The following is a 23,361-nucleotide window of genomic DNA, read 5'->3' as shown; positions in this document are numbered from 1 at the left end:
CTCAACTTGCAGTTTTAGGCTAAAGAGGAAGAAGTTTTAGTGGTCCTTTATGTGAGCAGAAATCTTTTTTTATAAAGTAAGCTCTTAACTTGGAAAGAATGTTCCTCCTGCTGTCTCCATCACTGATGAGTGAAGAGACTGTATCCTCCCTTTACAAAGCAGATGTGCAAGTTTTTAACTTGCTTTCTTAACCCCTATTGTATGAAAGCTGGCATTGTTGTCACTGTAAGTTGAAATTCCTATATTATGCTAGATTAGCTTTCTCAACATCATATTAAATAGGCTGTGATGTTTTACTTTTTTATAATACGTCTTTTATCACCTATTCTGTTGATTTCGGTCTCAAAGCCCTTTTAGGAAAAATAATTAACTACTTGCCATGTCTAATATTAATCACAAGGACCAACAAAAAAGAAATACCACCCTTTTTAAGATGGTACTTGCCTCATCATCTTTTATGAGGTTTTACAATGACCTGTGCTCACAAGAAATGACTGGAGTAGCTATTGGCTGCACCTGTTTTTGGAATTTCTAGGGGTTAATGAAGAGGTTTGACAAAGACCATTAAAATTCCCACCCCCAGCTCTGCTGATGATTTGATTCTACACCTTGGCTTGGTCCCGGGAAACAGCATGAGTTTTATGGCTGAGGAAGGGGAAGGGAAGTGGGACAAGTTGTAGCTGTAACATCTCACTGGAGCCCCCTCCAAAATTAGGAACCTCTTCCTGAGGATAGTTATTGAGCCAGCAACAGCGGGCTGGAGTCCTGGAGACTCATTAGTGAGCATCAGGCTCTGCTGCTAAGGTGTAGAGCCTGGGGGTTACAGCTGCTAATGTCGGCAACCTCAGACCCAAGGGTCTAGAAATCACAGTGCTTCTCTGTAAAGAACTTCTAAATCATCTGACAGAAGCATATGCAGAAAGTTGGGAGAACTTCAGTATTGGGCAACATGGTTTAGTGTGAGGTGTCCCTGCCCATGGCAGGGGAGTTGAAACTAGATGATCTTAAGGTCCTTTCCAGTGCTAACTATTCTATGACTCTATGACTGTTATTAATGCCTTATTACTCTTTAAAAGAAGCTGCTATGAAATTCAACCCATGTATTGTATGATGGTGGTGTCAGAGCACAGAGATGAGCACATTTGTGCACGTTAGAGTGGAAATCATTATAATCTACAAATAGGTGGTATTTAATGATAACCATTTTCCAAACACAACTAATGGTCTACACAGTGAGAGATTCTTTACGTTGCTTTTAAGGCATATTCAGTTCATGCTCCCACGCTTTTAAGAACACTGAATCAAATCAAATATTTTGATACTCCTGTTAAAAAAAGAGTATCAGCTAAAACGAGCTATTTAAATTGCAGATTTGCTTTTTGTAACGGTTAACATACATGGTGACATTTCAAAACTTACTAATTTATGATTAAAAGGATGCTGAATTTTTCAAGTGCAATGGTGACTAGGCTGGGAAGTTGCTTTATATAGCATTAAAAACTCATTCTTAGTGAACAGATTATGGAAATATATTCATTCTAGTGCTCTTATTCCAATGAATGTTGCTAGTAGTACAACAAATTAAAGGGAATTAATTTTGTTAGGAGCTTTTTGCGCTGAGATTTTTTTTGACCCAAGAGCAACTTGGAGAGATTCTACTACTCCTAGTGAAGCTGTTGGCTTTTGCATGCAAATTGATTGAAGAATTAGATCTGTGCTAACATGTTCTTTTTTTGGACCTTATATAACCACTGTTGAAACTAGATTGAGTTACCAAGAAAGAATGTATATGTGAATCTGGATACTAAATTTCACTTGTGATATCTTATAAGATACTAAAACCCCTTTGATTAGCTGAAATCTTACTTGCCATCTTGTAGAACTATTTTTGACTTTCTATTTTGGATGTGATGAGCATGTTAGCCTCCATTCCTTGAGAGAGTTTGTGTAGTGATTCTTCTTTTTTTTTGCACAAAACACTTTGCCTAGAATATTTTTATCCTTAAAATTCCTCATTGCAATTACCTTCAACAATGGTGGAGTATTTCTCCACCTGTGATTTGAAGACAAGATAGTCTACTCTGTCACAGAAGGTATCTACTCTTCTCACAGAATATTTTAAAAAATACATCTTTATGGATGCTAAGGTCAAACTTTCAGTTTGCTTTGCAGTGTGTTAATAGAAGTTTCGGTGCCTTGACTGCTTTGTCACTGGTGCATGCTCTCATTCATTTTCTGTTGTCTTGCTAAATTGCTTCCAAGATCACATTGAAAGCAAAAGCAACAGGGCATGTAGTACACAGATAATGAGAGTTCTGTTTATTCCTATGTTTGATGTCACTCTGAAATAATTCCTGGCTGTTCTACACCATTTTCTTTCTTCACATTGTTTGGCACATACAGCTTCCCATTTTGTTTTCTCCTAGAACGTATTCTCACTGACTAGGAAAGGCGTGTGATAAATGAGATGAAATGGAGTTAGTGCTTTAGAACATGAGATGTTCTTTGAACCATGCTGCAAGACTGTCTTATGCAATGCAGTCATGATTACGTAATGTAAATGGTTATTAAAATAAATGTGTCCTGGACAAAATGTGTCCGTGAGGTGTTAGGAACCTGTGACGTGTTACTGAACTGGAAATGGTCATTGCTACATATTAGAGTGTAGGTCCTCATCTTTGGTGTAGCTGAAATCAAGCACTAAAAAAATATTCTGGATTTCTCTTGTTATGACATATTAATGATTAGATAAAATGAATTGTGGCTGCAGATTGTGGACCTGTGTTACAGAAACATTTCTGCTGTGCCTTTGTACTTCACGAATAAATGTTACCGCCTTTAATAAGACATTTTATAAAAAGGCAATAATCAGAGTCATAAATCAGAACTGCAATGGAAAGAGCTGCCCTTGGGTACTTCAATAATTAATACAGCAGTTAAACGAGTTAACTTGATTGCAGGATTCCCTCAGTTTATGTTTATAGTGGATGAAAAACAGCTAAAGGCAACTAATGATCAAGTAACTGAACCAGCATTTTAAGCTGCAGTACTGCTCACCGGTCCTGAGCTCAGCATGCAAGCAGTTGAAAAGTTTGGAATTTTTTGCTGGTAGCGCAGGATTAAAAAGTTGACTGGTATACTTTGATCATGGGGAAATGTGCTTGGATGCTGACAAGTCTGAACTGGGAAACATTTGTGCTTTATTGTAGCTGTAATTACAATAAAAGTAATATTGGATTATTTGGGTAAATTGTGGGTAGCTCCTTAATTTTCTCAGAGGATATGATTTTGAAACTATTTTTGCTGCCCTTTTATGATCCAGTAAAGTCTGTTAAGTTGTACCTAAAGTTTTTTTCAAGTTTGATTTCTTTTCCTTTTCATTTACGAGAAAGAATTTGAGTACTTTCTCTCACTTGAGAACATGATTTTTTTTTCCAGAAGCTCTGTACTTCCATCATGATGTAACTGAAAATAGAAGCAGTGTATAAAAATAGGCCTTGGCATTTTAACTTCTTGGCACTGTCTCTAGGGCTGTTCCTTTCACCTCAGGCTATGACCTTCTTACTGAGGTTCAAAAATCTGAAATGAATGTGGTAAATTATTCCTCATTAGTGTTATGAGCACTGTACTCTGCATGTTGTATTAATTAGCTTCTAGACTGATTTTTTTCACTTCTAGTTCTACCTTGAAGTTACAGAAGGCTGAAATCCCCATGGTCTGGTTGAGAATTTAACAAATAGTTATATGGGATTTTTTTCTGTTTCTCAAAAGAGAAAATATAAAGTAACTAAGTTCTGTGCATAGCAGCTTTGCATGCAGTGTAAAGCTGCATGTAAACAGCTTTTTCTCAATTAGACATTGCTTGATTACTTTTTAATAACATTTATCAATGCTGTTTATATGAAAGTATTGATAAAGCTCATAATACAATTCTTTTCTAATAAGATATTTGGTTTACTAGTTTATAAAAGATCACCTGAAAATTAAGGGAAACATTCAGTTCCTAATGGAACGCAGGAGTCCAGTTAAGATCAGTGAAAAACGATCTAAAATTCCCACCAAGTAAGCTAGTGTAAACTAATGGTACACACTTACATATACAGCATGATATATATTTAAAAATAAAGCTTTTAAACACCTTTTCTGATAAGTAGTGTCATTCTGTTTAAGTCACCTAGTTGTGTTTGGGGCAAATCTGTATATATAAGGGTCCCTATCTTTAAAGAGTCTGTGCTCTCTGCTCTCTTATCTGTTTCTTTTGAAAAGCTGTGTAAAAACCTAAGTGTTAGCTAATGAGAAGTGGGAAGCTGAATATGTCTAGAGATTAGGAGGATCATTGTTTGGGGAACAGATACGCCTTCTGCTTACAGAGCATTGGTGCATTGGGTTGTTCTTAGTTCTGCTTTCTTAGATAGTTTTGGTTTAGCACCTCACAAAACTTAGTTGGTGCAATTCGCATTCACTTTGGTTTTGCAAGTGCTGATGCTGTTTATGACATACCATAGGGTCATATTTGAAACAGGAGACATTCGAAAAGCAGTGCACTCAATATCTTTGTTTGTGTTCTTTTTTTTAAATAAGGTGTTCTTAAAAACACCTTAAAAATAGGTGTTCTATTTCTATTCATGTGATTCTATATGAAATAGATTTAAAAGGGGGTTATTTTTTGGTTTTGGGTCTGAGAAAATTGCCACATGAAACAGCGATAACAAAAAACTTCTGTTGAGGAAGTACAGCAAGAAAAAGGAAAGCACTTTGAGGAAGTCTGCTTTATATTTGTAAAGGCATGAAAAGTACCTAGTCAGGTAACATGAAATAATAAAACAAAGAGGAAGAAAGAATTAAATAATGTCACAACCTAGATGACCCACCCATGTTCCTTCCATTCATTTCTTAGAGAATCATTGTCTGTGAAATGAGTCTGCAAAATAGAGAAACTCATCAAAGTTTTTTATAAACCCCGCTTTATTGTGTCAAACTTCCTAAACTGAAAGCTGCTTATATACCGTTTTTACGCTTACTTTGACATCATTGCAAGATATTAGGGGCTATATTGTTACTTTTAAGTTAGAGAAAGCTCTGGTACTTTCTCATGCTTTTGCTTTCATGTAGGTTTGCTGTTAATCTTGTTACCAGTTAGAGATGCTTTTCAGGGAGCTGCTTTCAGGATTCACTCAAAGGGGTTTTGGAAAGACTGAGAAAACAATTCAACTGTTTCCTTTTAGTGTTGAAAAAGGAACAGCACCTATTTTGCCTGTGGCCATCTACCAGAGAGAAAAGAAAACATTCAGAGCTGTTAAATCAGGGAAATACTTTTTTTTTGCTTTTCTTCTTTCTTCCCCCCCCCCCTTTTTTTTTTTATAAGGCCTGCGTCTATGTGGGAGTAAACCCCAAATTTCTGTAGGCTGGTAAAAAAATTAGGTTTACATTAACAAGCGAATGGTAGCCTAAGATCATATAGTATTTTAAATACTGTGTGCCAGCAGAATGTTTTCCTTATTTTCCAATATGCTCACTACTGCAAAAAAAATAAAAATGCAGTATCTTCATGTTATTCTGGTAGCCTTGTGGTGTGTTCTATAATGGGATCTTGTGGGATTTTGCTTTGGTGGGCATCAGAGTTGTGTTAGTACTTACAGGAGAATAAGGATTCAGAGAGCTCGCTAGAAGAAAAGATTGCTGCAAAATTGATCTTGTGAAGATAGTCAAGATAACTGAACAGAGAAAGTCAGGGAGCTATTTCACTAGAAGCAGTGCCACAGAATTGTATCTAGCTGAAGTGTCTGTCTAGGCGCTTGAAATACATTCTACAGGAACTTGTATTTACTTTTCTTAGTTCATTTCGGGTGACAAAACAATGTTATCCACTGGAGCACTAGGGAACAGGAGCTGCTAGTCTCACTTAGAGCAAGGTTAAGTGACATGATAAAAATTATTACAGTGAGAAGTCTAAAATAGCTGCCCTTGTAGTAATAGTGGTAGCAACTATAAACGTGGAAAGTTTCAGGAAAATGCCAAGCTCTAGACAATGTGTATGGAAGTTAATTCACATTTTGTGCATTTCAGGAGCTTCCAAGGAAGTTTGGGCTAAATAAAAAGGCACAGGATACAACCCTCCTAAAATTCCTACTTTTCATTCCAAGAGTAAACTAACACATCCTGTAGTTTCATAACCCCTTATGTTTCAGAACTGCATTAATTAATTTACTCTATATTTATCCTTCTTTTTCAGGAAGATGATTTGTTTTACTTTTCTATGAATAAGGACGGATAAATACATAGGCAGGAGCAGGAGGTTGGAAGAAATTTATAGGAAAGAAACCAAAGAGCAAGTCAGTCTTGATTAAAAGTAAACATGAAGAAAATTCCTCTCCACTAAAGAAAATCCTTGTTCTTTTTAGTCTTTTCTCCCTACCCTCTGAAGTAAACCACAAAGTACTATGAAACTTGCCATCAAGGGATGAAATAGTCCTTCAAAACCATAATTTCCAGTGGTTCCTTTGAGCCACAATTTCATCCACTGGACATTTGTTGGGTTTCTTCTTCCTTGGGTTCTTATCTGTAAGAAAAGGTTAGGTGTGATTCTCTGCAGTGATTGAGCCTGTGCTGTTACACCCTCTGGGATGCTTCTGAGCTATTACCCTGTCAGGTGAAATGTGGACCTTTTTCATATAAACATAATGTAATGAAAACCTGTGATATCTTTCAAAAGATGAAATGTCTTTAAAAAGCTATAAAAAAGACTATTGAAATTTCACCACTATAAGTAATCATTTGCCTTTCACATTTTTTTGTGAGTAAACAAATGGATTTTCTAGAGTGCTCTTGAGAGTGTTTGTTTTTTTTTCAGCTGTGATAGCCAAATTCTTACCTTTAAATATTTGCATGTGACATTGATGGGTACTTTGAAGCTTCAGGAATTCCTCCAAGTCTAAGTAATGTACTTTTCATCGCATGAACCCTGAAAACCAGTTCTTCAGGGAGATAGATGATAGAATCTGTAAGAGAGGAAATCTAAGTGTTTTTTTTTTTCCAAAATACATAGAAGTCACCAATTAACACTCTAAGAATAAAGGGACAGAATGAGAAAATGTAATAAACAGAGTGGCAAATGAAAATAATAATTAAAAAAATACTGTGAGAGTGATTAGACCGTGTGAAACAGGAGCTCAGCTGAAGCACTGTTAAAAGGAATTGCTATGAGCATGCATGTTAGCATGCTTACTCCTCGAGTCAGTTACCTGCTAACTTCATACCTAATGGGCTGTATTTAAACATCTGAGTGAAATGTTCATTGAACTTTATAACCTAATCAGTTCCATTTAAAGTCTGGACAGCTGAAATCGATGAAAGCTAAAAGGCTGATGTCCCTTTTCCTTCTCAAGGTGAAGAACTGTATGTTCTGTTTGGATTCCTTGGTGAAAATGGCACCTATGTTCACTTAATAATCTAATTGTCAAATGTTGCTATAGTGCAACAGCTTTAATGTTATTACTATGGATTTACAGAATTGAAATCTTTCATAGATTTCACCATCCTCTTTTATCAGTGTTTCTTCCATGGTAAAGAAAGCCTGGCAAAGTAAATAGATGCTCCAAATTTTGTTCAACTGATGTTTCTGTGTTCAAACCAGCTATAGATGCTGTTATACTTCTAGGAGCCCTTTGAAAAGATAAATCTGTCATTCTCTGTCAGTTTCTCCTTGTGATATTTTACTGTTTTATAAATGGAAAATGGGATTTTATCTTAGTTTAGAAGTCTCATAAAAACAGAAGTATATTGATGTAGCAAGCTACCCAAGAAACTGGTGCTAATGAACTTTAGTTCCTGCTTGTTAGAGATTGTGAGGAGAACAATGTACTTAGTTTCAAAGGTCAAAGACAGCAACTAATCTACTAATTCCAGCCCCCCAAATGCATCATTTTAGATGGAACTGGTAACTAATAGATTTATTCTTCCTGATATGTAAGATGAATTGGTAATTTTTAAATTTGTTCTGTCTCAATTGTAAGAGATCTGGTACTCTGCTTGCTATTAGAATTTCAGTGTGGAGTGGTATGTTGACTTGACATCAAAATAAGGAATTTGCAGCTGTATTATGTATATTTGTAACTCCACAAATTGCATGTTTCAGCCCATATGTTTGGATATCCTGTATAAGAAGGCATTTTCCAAGTACTCTTTTGCTCTGCAGATTCATCTGTTTTTTCCACTTCCTGAATCCAAACATAGTTTATACGTCTGTTGTGTGAATACACTTAATTGTATGAGGATGATGCTACTCTGTATTTGTTTGTAAAGGTTAATCATTAATTTGTAATCTGAGTAAAACAAAAATATACACATGCTAAGGCAATATATTTTTAAACCAGCACTGGTAGCTACATACACAGTTGATTAATTTCACTGTAATTTTTGCTGTTGCTTTCTGTGCGTAGTTATAAAACCATTGCAGTACTATCCATGAAAACAGTAGAGACTACTACTGTTAGTATGAGTAGAAAATAAAAGCTGCTAGTCTCAGTGCAAGGTTAAGTGACACGATAGATACATTTTACAGTGAGGTTGCTACCCTTATTGTAATACTGGTGGGAGCAACAACACGGGATGTTTCTGCAAAATGGCAACATAAACACAGCACTTTAGGAAGCGTTACCCTCGATATCATGCTTGAAAATATCTTTCAGATTACTTTCTCTGCAAATTATTGCCCAAGCCATGGTGTTCAATAAAAAAGAAGCATGTAAATACCCAGCCCAGATCCTGTTTACAACAGCTTTTACCTATAGCTAGGAAATTAAACAAGCTTGCCCATGTTTACCAGTAAGATCAGATTAGTTTCCTTAGTTAAAAATAACATGCTTGTAAGCATACTAAAAATGTGGAATCAGTTAATTGGTATCTTGTGATGATTTGCTTTGTTTTGAATGAAGCATGCAGGAAAATTCTGACAAAGGATAAAGTTTTCCACTAGATCAGAGAATGCCATATGAACATAAATAATCTTTACAATCTCTGAGTTGATTTCTATCACTGGAGTATTAGAGAGGGAATAAGAGCTGGAAGTGATGTCTTGGGAGATAGGCCTTAACACCTGTAGGGAACAGACTTCTCTCAATAAACTATGTGAGACACCTTATTGAATGCCTGTTTATATAAAATATAGCTACACAGTGATAATACGTAGTTAAAGCTTGGTTTGACTACATATGACTCTAAGCCCATTTCGTTTTTACTGTGCTCTCAAACTTTGCCAGGTTTGCTCCAGTGATAACACTGAGCTGTTGTCTCCCTCTTTCTGAAAAATACCTAAACCTCAAGAAACAAATCTGGATAGCATAAAATTCTAAATAGCCACATTGAATCTGAATTCTTCCTATCAATTATCTCTATCTGTATAAGTTTAATTTAAGTCATATCACAATTCAGAGTTGAAATTAGAAATTGACTTTCATTAGCTCCAGGCAGGTTACTCTCTAGGCACTGCAGCAGGTTGTATTCCCTTTCTGTTAGTGAACTTGACAACCAGGTTCAGTTAGAATCCAAAAGTGCAGCAGGAGGACTATATCCCAGTGTCTTAATGTGACAGCCACAAAGGGAATTACTTTCTGAAGCAGAAGAAGGGAAACTGGAAACATTGAGGGGGTGGATGCAGGCAGGTATGACAGGATTCTAAGAACCTGGGATTCCTGATGGCGTAGGCCTTCAGAGACCACCCACTGAGCTCTGGCAGGTAATAATCTAGGAAATTATAATACACTTATTTTAATGAATCTGTTGAGATGTTTGATCCAAGATCTTCGTTACACATACAGGAATGCTTTTGCTGCTAGAGCTCTGTTATTTTACCAAGTTATATCGAAGACAAGGACAGATTTCAGAATGGATTTTGTCAGGATGTAACATCTATTTAAGTGAATAAAAGTATGACCAAATTCTATAGAACCTAGCGTCATTATGTTCCTGTACAAGAAAAATAGCTTAGTCAACTTAAACCTGCTTTTATTGAATAGTACTGGCGTGTATCCTCGTGCTCTGCGTGTGTGTGCCTGTGTGGGTAATTATATTGTAAAAATCTGGCAGGCAGAAGAATCATTGCCACTAAAGATCTAAGATTTAATCCCCCCCCAACTGTAATGTTTCTACAGAAAGTGCTTTCAACAGCGTAACTGTGCAAATGATGGAAATTACTATTTGTAAACATTTAAAATAAGGTGTTTGTGTTGTGTTACATAGCCGCATTCCTTTGTCACAAAGCCACCAGGCAGATTTTCGTTTTACAGCTAACCAGATTAAGCATTCTGGCTTGATCTCTGTACGCTCTTACAAAAGCATTTCGTCATCTCCCCCTCCCATCCCTATCAAGCTTGATCAGTTATTTTAAATCTGGAATTTAAAGCAGTATGTATGTAATTGGGGAGAGAAATGGAATATATTTATTGGTGGCAAGGGAGTTCAGCCTCTAGTGGGGCAAATGGCAGTGTGCATAATGAGGTTCACTGCATAAGATTTACTAGCATTGTAAAGAAATTCCTGTCAGAGCGTGGCTCTGATAGGACTTATCAAAGAGTACATGCTACTTATCTGTCTTCAGCAGAGAACTCTAACTCCGTTTAACTGTCAGCACATCTATAATCCTTCCAAATCTGGAATTGTTGATAGAGTGCCAAATATCTTGGGTTATGTATTGTCAGACAGAGGAAGATCTGTGATTGTAGTATCAAACAAAGCAAATGTAGCTAGCTAATGGAATGATGCTGAGCTTTTAATATGGCATAACATAAGCCCAGGGTTTTTTTTTTGTTGTATTTTTTTTTTCATTTGGAAACATGAGCCATTTCAGTGTTGTATTGGAGATGGGTAGACAGATAAAGACTTCAAGGATGACAGCTACCTATCTACAGATAGATAGCACAGACAGAACTAGCATTTTGGGGTTGGTTTTGATTCTTTTTTATAGGATAGAAGTCTTAAGATACACACTGTTCTGGCCAATTTGTAGCTTTGTGGCATTATTTACATGGTATTAAAATACACTGGAAACAAGGCAATGTTATAACATTCAGCAATGCAAAAATAACACCAAATAGGACAGAACAGCCCAATGCTGAATTGTATAATTGACAAGTAGACTGTTTTAATTTTAACTCCATAAATCAACATCTGTCTGCTCGCTATTTTATCTTTAAAAGCATACACACAAAGACACGTGCGTATACAGGCTCTGTAAAGAAATATATTTTAATTTGTGGCTCATAGAGACTGTTGTTTCTCACTTAAAATGAAGTGCTGTGTTAAATCTCAAAACAATTTCTGTCAACCGCAGTACAAGGCATTAGCTTAGGGATTCTTTCAGTTTCTGGTGGTTGTTCCTGCTCCCCCTTTCTCAGTCATTACATAAAATTTCATGTTGTTGGCAGCTCTACCCCTGATTTATGTGGTAGGGACAGTCACGTATGAAGAACCAGACCAATGTAACCAATTCATGTAATCTCAGTTCCTTGTCAAATGAGTAGATTCTCATCACTTTCAGTTCTCTTGATGCAACTGCCATTAACTGTTGACACTTGCTGTGAAGACTGCAGCACCTTGTATCTGTACTTGTCTGTGAGATACGTCTGTTAACAAAAACATTTAAAGGAGGTGAATAATTCTTGTCTCCTACTCAAGAGTAAAAACTCTTGGCATGTTTTTTCTTCACCCTTAACAAAGCTCTTGGGCAAACAACTCATACAAGCCTACATTTTTCTCCATTTCCTTTTCAACTCAGCAGTAATAGCAGTTAAATGTAGTAAAATAAATGTTGATTGATGGAGTTTATTCATCATGCCCAGCTAATGAGGCATCATAAATATATATTTTGAATGTGTAAAATTCACTGGGGGTATTGCTACAGTTGGATAAAAGATACAGTGTCTTCTTGATTCGCTTGTCATGGAGTCAGGAGTTAGCTGAGTGCATCACTGTTGATACAGATTTTTTCAACGTGCAATGTTGCAAATAGATTCTTCTTCAAAATTCCCCAGAGAAGAAACATGACAAAGCAAGCCTGTCTGGTTTTTGAGTTTATCCCCAGAGATGCAAGAAAATGGTGGAATTGGATCTAGAATTTCAAGAAGTAAAATAAATTAGCGTTTCCATTTCTTTTCTGCTGACATACTCTGTTTACAGAATCTTGGCTGAGAGTGCTTTTGTGGCTCATCATTTACCCTTGTTTGCCACAGAACTGGCTGCTGTTCTAAAGAGAAAGGGTTACCTGTATATATAACACTATATATTGATAATAAAACAGTGATCTTGGTCTACTGATAAAGTGCAAGTCTGCAGTTAGTGGTTAGAAAATGTCTGCCAGTGTTCAAAAATGTTTGTCATGATACAGGAATTACAAAGCCAGTTGACAGCTGGAATTCCTTTCACCTGGGCATCTCATTTGCATCTTAACTAGATACTCCTCATTTGTCTGAGAATGCAGGTCAAAGAACCTGGTCAGAATTTGGTCATTTTGCTTCTGTATTCTGCTGTTCACCTCCAGGAGATTTGGGTTGAATGAGTGAATATGGATTCTCTACTCATTATCAGTATTATTTGTGCAGGGAGAAGCAAATTAACCTTTGCTTGCAAAAATACCTCACTGCAGTGCGTATGTATTAAATCAGTGGAAGGTTTGTTAGTCATGTTGATATCTTACTGTGTTTTGCAAAGTTCAAGTGAATAGTATTTTAACATCATATTCCTTTGGGTATGATGATCACACTGGTTAAAGTTTCCTGTAAATTGAAATGTTACTTTTAAGGTCATTGTTCTTTATGCATAAGAATAGAAAGAAAATATAAATGGAAATGAGCATTGCTATGGAAAATGTCAGCATAAAGTGTTTCTCTTGTGTATACAGGGTTCTGATGTCAAAGGCATTAAAGGTTCTAGTATTAAATGCCTTGGAATTTCTTTAGCTATAGTAAATGTTCTCAGACTCAGCTATTCTCTGAGTATCAGCTTGTCTGATTTGGAACTCAGTTGTGAGAACCTGACACATTTATCATGAACAAGAGAGCCAGGAGCAAAACCGGTGCAAGTGGCAACATCCTGACTTGCCAGAGAAAATATTCTTGCTGTCCTTATTCCTCCATTCAGGTTTTAAATTACCATTCTGCCTTGGGAAAAGTGTGCAGATGTCCTTCTAACCCAGACATAGTATGAAAAATTCAGTGCAATAAATTAAAACAGAAGGTGGAGGCACTTAAGCTGGATTTGTGAGGTAGTTCAGTTGATCAGTTTTTGAGCTTAGTTTTCCTGGGATGAGATATGACTTTGAAACTGTGACATTTACTCTGTAACTGCGCTAAGTTATTAGTGCAATGACTGCACTAGTTTGGCCATGCCACCATCAATGGGCTACACTCTGTGGCATTACCCTGACTGTAAAAGACCTATAGCATCTGCCTCGGCGTCATGGCTTAAGTTTATGTGAGCTGCAGCCAGAACACATTGAAGTGGGCTTTGAGCTGACAGCACAGGAATGGAGGCCCTGGGACACTGCAGCACTGCTCTGTGTTGACTCCAGCCACAGCCCACACAATATGAATTATTGCATTAGGTGAAACACAGATTAAACCAGCAATTCACATGAAGGGCTCATGTTTTAAGAGTTCAGGAGTATGGTTTGGAAAATCCTTTGCAAAGTCTGTTTCCCTTTCACTTGCTATCTTGCCTCCAAAGGCAAGATGAAACACAGATTTTATTTTTTTTTATAGGAGGTGAAAAGGAGTGTATGTAAATTACTACAGGCTTCTTTTTGGTCTTATTTTGAAACCACTAAGCAAGGAGTGCTAATGGTATTTTTATGATCTGTTAAGCTCTGAAAATGTTCTCAGGACTCACATAAATGTCTGTCAGTAGTTCAAGATTAAGCGTTAGCTCTTGGGTACTAAACTTTGTTTCTGCAAAATTCCTATTAGCATTTTCTCAGCCACTTACTACTTGTTTCTTTATTTTCCTAAGTAAAAAATAGGCATAATTTTGGCAACCTCAGAGGTGTTACTCAATATACATCAGCTGTGTGTTGTGGAGTCTCAAGAATGTGATCTTAAAAACATAACATGACCTGTTGGGAGAACTGCAAAGTAATTTAGAAATCAGCCAAATATCTACATATATAGAGCAATGTTCATTATTGCATTAAAAATATGTAGGGGGATGTTCCCTAGTAAAATCTTTTGGAGGAACAGTTGAATTTTAGATTTGCCTTGTGAAGGTGTGCAAGAGCATACAGCCTATCCATTAGATTGTTATTCTTTCAGAAGCGTGTTCAAGTGACTTGTTTAGACAATACAAACTCTTAATGGTTCCTCAAAGAGGAGCTGTTTCATTCCTTTGACATTTTTGTTGCCCTTTTCTGTACTTTTTCTTGGTTGGTTGTGTGTTTATGAACTGGGAGGGAGAAGGTGTAAGGAAAGAAACCTGGACTGAGATCCAAATCAGAGATAGTGTTCCAGTTGCATGCACACTTGGGGTTTATAAAGTAGTATACAAGGTTCCTGTTTCTAATAATTACTACCATTCTGTTTGCTTTATTTTCCTTTAGTGAAAAGTAAGCTGGCTTTTTAATAGACCTGTTTATTTTAACTTAAAAGCTGTTTCTCCCAAGTGGCAATAGTCAGTTCAGAGCCTACTGTTTTCTATGTGAATTTAGGATGGATGATTTCTCTCCGTATGCATCACTTTACATTCATCTACAGTATAATTTTGCCTGCTGCTTTGCCACCATCACCAACAGCATGACATTGTTGCAACTAACTTTATCCTGAGTAAATATTATATTAAGATATGTAATTTCAGAACTGGTGTATACAGCACTGTTTAACTTTTAAATGCTTAACAGATCAAAATAATGAAAATGCTCCTATATCAAATATTAGGAGAATGCCCACAAAGTTGAAAAAACTGGCCTCGATTATCCTTCCTGCTGTGGTGCTTTCATTCCGATAAGCCTGCAGCAAAGCACTTGGCCTAAAGATGTTCATATGCTGTGGTCTCTCCATGGAAACAGTCTTAAACCATAGAAAACAATTCCATTTTAAAAAGGCAGAATCTCCTTTCCAGTTGGCTCCTAAAATAACTTTTAGTTCGGCCTCACACATGCTAACTGCAAGTTAACTAGGCAAAGGCTGGGGGATATTGTTAGAACTGTTTTAAGGGGAAAGGGAGGGACATGGTTATGACTGACTGCCATTTCACTTATACTTCAGCTGCTAGTGTTGTCTTAAAGAATGATCTATTCCTCCAGCACTGAATTTTAATGTTACAGCCCTTTTAGAAAGCAGAGGATTATGAACTTTACTAAACTCATATTGTGGAATCCTGCCGTTAGATAACTGATCTATTTTCAGAAGCAAAAATTACAGTTAAAGTTCCTTTTTCAAGCTCTTTTGGCAGTTGCAGGTCTGGATGTGAACAACCTTGTTTGCATTTCCCTGTTCTCTCCAGACAAAACCAATTCTCCTAAAACACCTAGGAAAGAGAATCACCATTTTTGTCATAATTAGCCTGAATATTAAGCCCAGCAGACATTTGAAGTGTCTATTAAAATTAAATTTGTATTATAAATTCCCTTGGAACTGAATATTGGTTCATTTTGCATCCTTTTTTTCCTTCAAGGCTCTCACATAGTAAATTTTCCTTGAGAGAAGACTGCATACAAGAAAACAAACCAAATTATTCTGTCCATATGTCAGGGATACCCAGCAAAGTATATTTTGCAACATGACAGCTTGATCCAAAAGACATAAAACAGTCTTTCCTGCTTTAGTGATTTTAGGTAGTGAGTACTATTGTGAACAAATGAGGTGTTTTAGTCATATGCCGATGACATAAACCCCCCCCCATTATTGACAGGATTGGGAGCTGGGACACAAAGGTAAGTCAAGACTTCCTTGAAGGAATGCCAAATCCTTTGTCAGCTGTCTGAAATGCCTCTACTGAAATGACTGGATTATGTTGATTCCTTATCACCAAGATAAACAGCAAAAGCTATACAACTGCTCCTGTCATGTTGCCATGACATGACCTCCTTTGGGTAAATTACAGTCTCCTTTTGGAAACAAAATTATTTTTAACTTTAATTTCAAGGCTCCACCTTATTTTAGTCAGTTTATTTCCACTTTGTTTATGACCTGTGCCCTACCAGCTTCTCGCAGTCTGATGTTCCCTTTTGCAGCAATCAAATCTAGTCACCTTTCAGACCCTCTGTGCCTATTATATTTCCTCTGATCTTGAATAATATTGTTTTCCTCTCGTCCTTTAGCTCGAATTTCTTCAAGATTAACATTTCCATCAGCCTTCTAATGCTGACTCATTCCTGATCTCTTCACTGGCTTGTTCCCATAAACTGTAATATGAAAATAATTTAGATAGGAGAAAATATACAGATAATTAAATAACATCGTATAATTTCCCTTACTCTTCCACATCTGTCAGGTGTTCTCCCCTGGAGCTTAAAGATTTAGCCTGGTTTTGTCTGTGTAATTGCATGTATCCAACCATGGGCCTATAGAACTCATAGAGATGATTGTCCTTTTTTCAGGAGCTGCACAGCTACTTTCCTTCCGGGAAGATCTGTACGTTTTTCTAGTGGTTTTCATCCATGAATTTTCAAGCTCATCATTTATCTCCCTTACTATTCCTACTCACATGTATTAAATTTTGTCTTGGGTTATTTTTTAGCATGGGGAAAAATGGGATTCTGCAGGTGATTGATTTACCAAAGAAAGCCTGTAATAAAGGTAGGCACAAGCCTGGGCTTTCTTGATTCCCTGTCTTTGCTGCTATTGTTTCTCCTTTGCTAAGCTAAGGCATAGCAAATAAACTTCCAAAGGGTTTCATGGTTTTGGTTATACAAATTTTAGCATCATTTTTGTATTGAGGGAATATTGTCTCTAATTACTCTGGTATGCTTAGAATCTCTCACGAAAATGAAACCACATTGCTTCCTGGTTTCTTTCTCAACTGCTTTTGTGTTTCTGTAACTTCAGTTAGATACTTGAGAGAGCTAGATAAATCTGGAAAGTGCTGTTGTCAAAGGTACCTGTTGGATCTGGGATAAAAGGAACGGATGATAGAATTGTGTACAAGAGTAAGTACTTTATGCTTTGGTTCTATTGTAAGGTGTTCTGAAGCAAAACCAGGACGCAGGGTTGCAGCTCATGCTGCAAGGATTCCTACCTGCTTTCGGAGTGGTGTCCTGCCCTCAGAGGTTGCATGGTGGCAGAAGGAACTGCAGGATGAGGAAAATAATTTATCTTCACTTAGTAGGCTTTCTCAGTGGTTAGCACCTGAAAACTTCCTTCAGACCGCTACTGTAATAATGGAAGATAGCCAATATGTTTGATTTCTGATAGTTACCATAGCTGCTGCTACAGCCATCTGGAAAGAGAGATTTCAAGTCTGCAGCACAAGAATGATCAGGAGACGGCTGTAGCTGTGAAGAGGTGGAGAGATGGTGCCTGCCTTCAGGCACCAAAATGTCTTGCAGTGTCTCTGCTCCTAAGATACGCTGGCCTGTGAATACACCACTGAGGAAGTAAGAGGAAACCTGTACAGCTGGAGCTGCCCTTTGAATTACTATTTTATTTTCCAGGACTGTCAGCCCAGTGCTTTTCACATGCCCCAAAATTTAAAACCAATTGGAGATATTTTAGAATTGTAAGTATACACAGCCTAATCTGTTTAATTACTGGCTGACAATATGAAATCAGTTCTGAATGTATATCATTCAGTAAAATAGTAATTACCATAGCAACACACACTACATCTGAAACATAGCTCTTCCCTATAAAAGCCCAGAAACAGAAAGCCTGAACTCTTCTGACGGCTCTAAGAGCAATTAGTGAGGTTTCTTCCCTTTTTTCAAATCACTGTCTTTGAAAGAGGCCGACAGATGTCGAAAGGTAAACAACAATCTAATGTTGTTTCTGTGCTTCAGCCTTAATTAGGAATAAATTAGTGTATTCTGTCTTTTATGGCAGAGATTGTAACTGATTCTGTGCACCAAAGATAAAAGTGCAGTATAGGCAGGCTATCAGCAGAGATGTCATCCTCATGCTTCTTGAGTCCTGCTCACACTTGGCCTGAAGGAGAATACCTGTTCTGTGACCATTTCCCCGCAGGTTCTTTGTTGCAATTATCCTTCTCCGGGCTAAGAGGTGCCAGTAAAGCTCACCAGGGTGTTCCACAGGGTCTTCCACTGCAGGTTAGAATCTTTATTTCTTGAAATACAGTGGGTCAGATAGAGATGCTTTATTGTGTCACTTTCATGTTCATAAATATATAGAGACTTGGGTTTGTGTGGGTATGTTGCTAAGGAATACCAGAAAAGCACAGGATGGCTTCTGTGGGTATCCTCACAAAATGAGGTAAAATGCTTCATTTTGAAAAATTACACTTTCTCCCTCCACCCCACCCCCCCCCAAAAAAAAAAAAAAGAAGTCCTATTAGGTCCTGATAAAATCAGTGTTTCTAAGTTTTACTTCTTTCTGAAGAGCATTAGTGAGTTTGGCAGGTATTTGGAGCTAAAGGTGTGTGCAAGTGCATGGACTCAGCAGGCCAAAGTTGATTGTAGGAATTTAGTGTTTCAGTCACTTTCTGTAATCACAATGGTAACATCCATGTGAATATTTCTTGATTTTGTTTGTGCATGTTATATGTGTGACGAGTTAAGTGTTTTTTCTTAACAGATACCATTGCTGTCAGCATAGCTCATGTCTGAGTTCAGAGTTCTCAGTCACAAGAAGACATAAAATTTTGTCTCTGAAAGAATGAAAAAACAGCAGTGGTCTTAGGTGTGTAATTTGTTCTTTTCTGTAGTTTAAAATGACAGAAGCAAGGATGAAGAGACTTTGCCCTGCAGGGAGTAAAAAGTTGCTGAGCTGGGTGAATGATGTATGGCTACCCTAAAAATGGTTTTCTTTCCAGAATGAGTTTAGAAGTTATTGGGTCCATAATGTGAACTCTGTGGCCTGTTTCCCTTGGGTGTTCTTTTTTTGGTGTTTTGTTTTGGTGAGGAAGAGAAACTGTTTTCAAAGGTTATTTATGAAAGTGCTTATTGGATGTGCAGTTGATTTCCTGCCTGTTATTCCATCAGCAGCAGTAATTGTTCAATAGGCGCAGTCAGGATATTTGACCAAAAACCGCTGAGGATTCACTCACAGTGTCTCTCTCAAATATGTAGAAGTAATGACAAGCCCTCTATCATAATCTTTTGTTCATTTACATAAGCTACAAGTAAAAAATAATCTGTTTTATTCATTCTGACATGGTGGAAGGGTGTTTTCAGTTAGATCCAAAGATACGTGCTCTACTGTAGAGAAAGTGCCAATTTTCCATGCTGCTCAGTAAAGGATCTGTCATGATTCCATACCCCATTTTCACTAAGACATTCCATGATACCTGACTGACGTAGATTATCCAGGTACATAAGAACATTACAGCATTTACACAACTGATTTGCACCATTTCACTAAGCATCACCTAAGTGCAATGAGTATTTTAAATCCAAATTTTGCTAATCAGATATATCAGTTATATATATGTGTACAGTTATTTACCATATTTCTTGATGTAATTTAGGAATATGTCAGAATATTTTAAATTGGCTTTTTAATGTGCAAAAGATTGTAGACGAACAGATAATAATTTTTTACATTCTATTCTGCATGTTCAGAGTAAGCTGTAGATAAAACAACCAGTTTGTAATAATTCCATTCTCTGAACATAAATTACTTATTTCTTTGGCTACCTGCTCAACACGTACAAAATACAAATGTATGGGGAAGGAAAAAAAACTATTTTCCTCCAGATAAATGCAGGATCATGTCTTTTTTTCACCACTCTGTTGATTACTTGAAGCAGTAAGCGTTTGAAGTTACTGCATTTTCAGCAAACTAGTTCTTGGGGGTGTGAAAATACCAGTTTGATAACTTTATTCCATATCCTATTTATAATTTTGTTACAGTGGATTTAAAATGTTCCTCTGTGTCTCTGTGGGGGAAGAATTTGTAGTTTTTAGTTGCTTAGATCCACAGCAGCAACAAAATCCTTTGGAAGTTCTTTTTCCGGGAAGCAGGAACATGTTTATATTTGCAGTTCAAATTGCTGCTTTATTTGCTTTTCTTTTTCTAGCCTGTGCTTTCTGTGTTTCCATAACAACAGAAAAACTCTTTCTATAGTGCCTTAGTATTTTTTCATCAAGGGGGGTATGTTTCCCCCTTTTCTCTCTTTTTTTTTTTTTTGGATTGATACTGAAATGAGTACAAATTGGAACAGAGAGTGGGAAGAACAGTTCTCTTTTCTCTTAGTAAGGTACTCATAGGTCAAGATTGCCTCTGACTTGCTGAATTCAAATACATTTTTTTCCGGGAAGCATGCCTGCAATCTTCACATTTTCCACAGGGTTTTTTTTCCATAATATTCTGCAGAAATATATCATAGCAACTCAGTCTCCAGCCAAGGAGCACTGAGAAGAGCTTGCCAGCACTTCTCTGAGCTTTGACAGGAGGTGATGGCTTGGGAATGACAAGGTAGGCTTAAGAACACTCTCTGCTTGTTAAGTCATATTCTTACCAGCCAGATTGCCCAGGCCTTGGTATCAGTGGCAGGCTTCAGCGGATGCACCTTTTGGCAGTGCTTTCTGACTAAATGGGCTTAATTTTATTATTTTTAACCACACTTGTCAGTTTGAAAGCACTAATTTAATTTTGTATGCGTGTGTGTATCTCTAGAGAGATTATTTGTGACATGAAGACTAGAACACAGAGAAATTTCATGGCTTTTCATTGATTTTTTTTCTTTTTTTTTAGATTTTTCCCTCAAGGTATCCTCTATTGCTGTTTCTGCTTTAAATTTATTTAAGCCTTAGATTTGTTAAATATCATTAAATTTATGTAGCAAGTTTTGATTTCAGATTGAGAACCATGCAGTAATTGTGAACAGGGAGTAATACCATGTTGAAGTCACTAGGTTATAATTCTTTTGGGTGTGATATGTGATTCATCTGGGAAAAATAAGTAAGGGGTTTTAGTAAAGTTTTGGTGTTATTTTAATTATAAAGAGCTGTTCCTGTTTATTAAAGGTAACATTTTAGAATTTCAGCACATAAGGAATCAGTGTCGCTCGTGTATTTTGAATGCTGGTAGTCTTTAAATGAGCATGTATCTGCTGAAAATTCAAGACTGTTTTCTTGTCATGCAGAGGCCTCATTCAAGGTCAGTCGCTTTTGACAGCAATACTCTCTTTGCAATTTCTTCACTTTTTATACCAATCATTAGAAAAACTGAATAGTTGATAGCATATAATTCTGAGTTAATTTTTTGATAGTGTTCAAATCAGCATTAGTGTTTATCTTCTATCCCAAAGTGTCTGTTTTGTGCCATATCTTTAATAAGAAAAAATGAAAGTGTAAACATTAGAAAGTCAATTGGGAAGACTTTGTTGCTATGGATGTGTTTTTCCTGCTGTTTGTGCAAAGCTCTTGCTTTTTATTTTTTTAAACATACCTCATAAAATTACCAGTGTCAAACCAAAGGTATTCATAATAGCTGGAAGAGTTTTGTACCAACAGATTTTTGTGGGTACACATTCTAATACATTACCAGATGGTAGCACCTGCAGATTTACAGATGTAGGTATGCCTTTGTACAAAATACAAGTTCTGTTGTGTTTCTAAAGATCAATTGCTGAGAGTTTGCTTCCAAAAAAACAATAGTTGTAATATTCACAGTAAATATAAATGGTAGATAGAAAAGGCTAGTCATTGTGGAACTTGACTTTTGAAGATGATGTATGCTGCATATGGAGGTTAGTCCAAAGAAAGCCCAGTTCGTTTTGTAGCTGCTTCATTCTCATCTTGTGTGTCAAAGCTGTAAACCAGACTCTTAAACTGCAAGTGTATTAAAGTCTCTTGGTTTAGCAGAGTGCATTGAAAAGTTTTACTGGATGAAGATCTTATTCCAAGTGGTGCTAGAATGTTTCCTTTCTTTCAGTTCCCCAAAATTTGGCATAATTGTTAGAAGACATCTCCACTGGACTTTGGCACTGGACTCGCTGATCATTATTCCTTACTCCGTTTATTTTCCACTTTCACTAGGTTCATTAAGTATCTCCAGATGAGGATTTAAAAAGATGGGTTGGAGGTCACATCATCCTCACCAACTTGTAATTATGTCCCTATTATCTCTAAAATCAAGACTGATCTTATTAAGTAAGGAGATTTCCCTCCCACTCCCTTGGGCATGCTAACCTGATTAACACAAGGTCATTCTCAGATTCTTTAAGATGCCTGAACTACTTGGGTTTTTTTTTTGCCATAGCCTAACAAATATGTTGCTTTCCATCCTGTGCAAGTAGGTTGCCCATTATGTCACGCTTCTGAGCTCTGTGTACTTTGCTGTGTGTGTTGGCATCGTATCTTGAAGATCAGCATGGTACACTGCAGTCTCCAGTTTTATGACTGGCCCTTCAGAGTAGCCTTCACATGGATCATGAATCCTGGAGCAGAAGTGTTCTGCTTTGTCCTGGCTGCACTCTAAGACAGTTTTATTTTCCGTTATTTTTCTTTACTTCCTTACAAATAACAGCAAGGCATCCAGGTATATTCATCAGTCTTGCAGAGTTCAGAGAGTTATTTAGCTACCAGGGCACCCTGCAGACATCTCAGTGCCATCTCAAGATGTTGGATTTTCAGTTGTTTCAGATGTCTGCACTTCGTCTTTTTCTGTCTGTTTTGTTCCTTTAGAGAAGTGTGGAGAAACTACTGCCTTGGGCCACTTGGTCTATACTTTCTGTGCTGTTTCATGCACTGTATATCAAGCAGCATAGAAATCACTCTTTAGCTCAATATTGTGTCCAGTTCTTCAGCATGCAACTTAAAATACAGACTCCAGCAGGTCTGCACAAAAAGGCAGGCTTCAAAATATGGAATTCCTGTCCAAGGGAGGAACAGTAAAACCAAGCATGTTCTTTGATACTTACCAGGTGATTGAATACTTCTCTCTTTGGGAAGCTCTCTAATAGATTCAGCTTAGAAAGTGAACAAAACTATTGTCTACCACTGGGCTGTAAATCGTATTAACATCCAAGTCATATTCAATAAGCTTTTTCAGTATGTAGCAGTACATTTTAATGTGTTGGGAAATCAGCTGGAAGCAAATTATTAAGGAAAAAGTAAGACTGGTTTTGTCTTTTGTGTTGCTAACTGTTTACTTAGACTGTAGGCGTCTGTGTGAACATGAAATGTCCTGGGCTAAAGCAGTGGCAATTTACCTGTCTCTGCGTGAAATTAGTAATTATTGATCAGCAGATGCAAATGGAACA

General features: G+C 37.0%; 1 protein-coding gene across 1 annotated transcript in view; it reads left to right on the top strand.

Moving 5' to 3' along the window:
- The window catches only part of PPM1E (protein phosphatase, Mg2+/Mn2+ dependent 1E), a 66,732-nt gene that overhangs the window by 4,520 nt on the left and 38,851 nt on the right, over positions 1-23,361 (top strand). The window lies entirely within an intron of this gene.

Source organism: Pezoporus occidentalis, unplaced genomic scaffold, assembly GCF_034315485.1.
Source record: "Pezoporus occidentalis ecotype Australia unplaced genomic scaffold, CSIRO_AGI_Poc_V1 ctg253, whole genome shotgun sequence".
NCBI classification, from domain to species: domain Eukaryota; kingdom Metazoa; phylum Chordata; class Aves; order Psittaciformes; family Psittacidae; genus Pezoporus; species Pezoporus occidentalis.
This window is presented reverse-complemented; position numbering and strand designations above follow the sequence as displayed.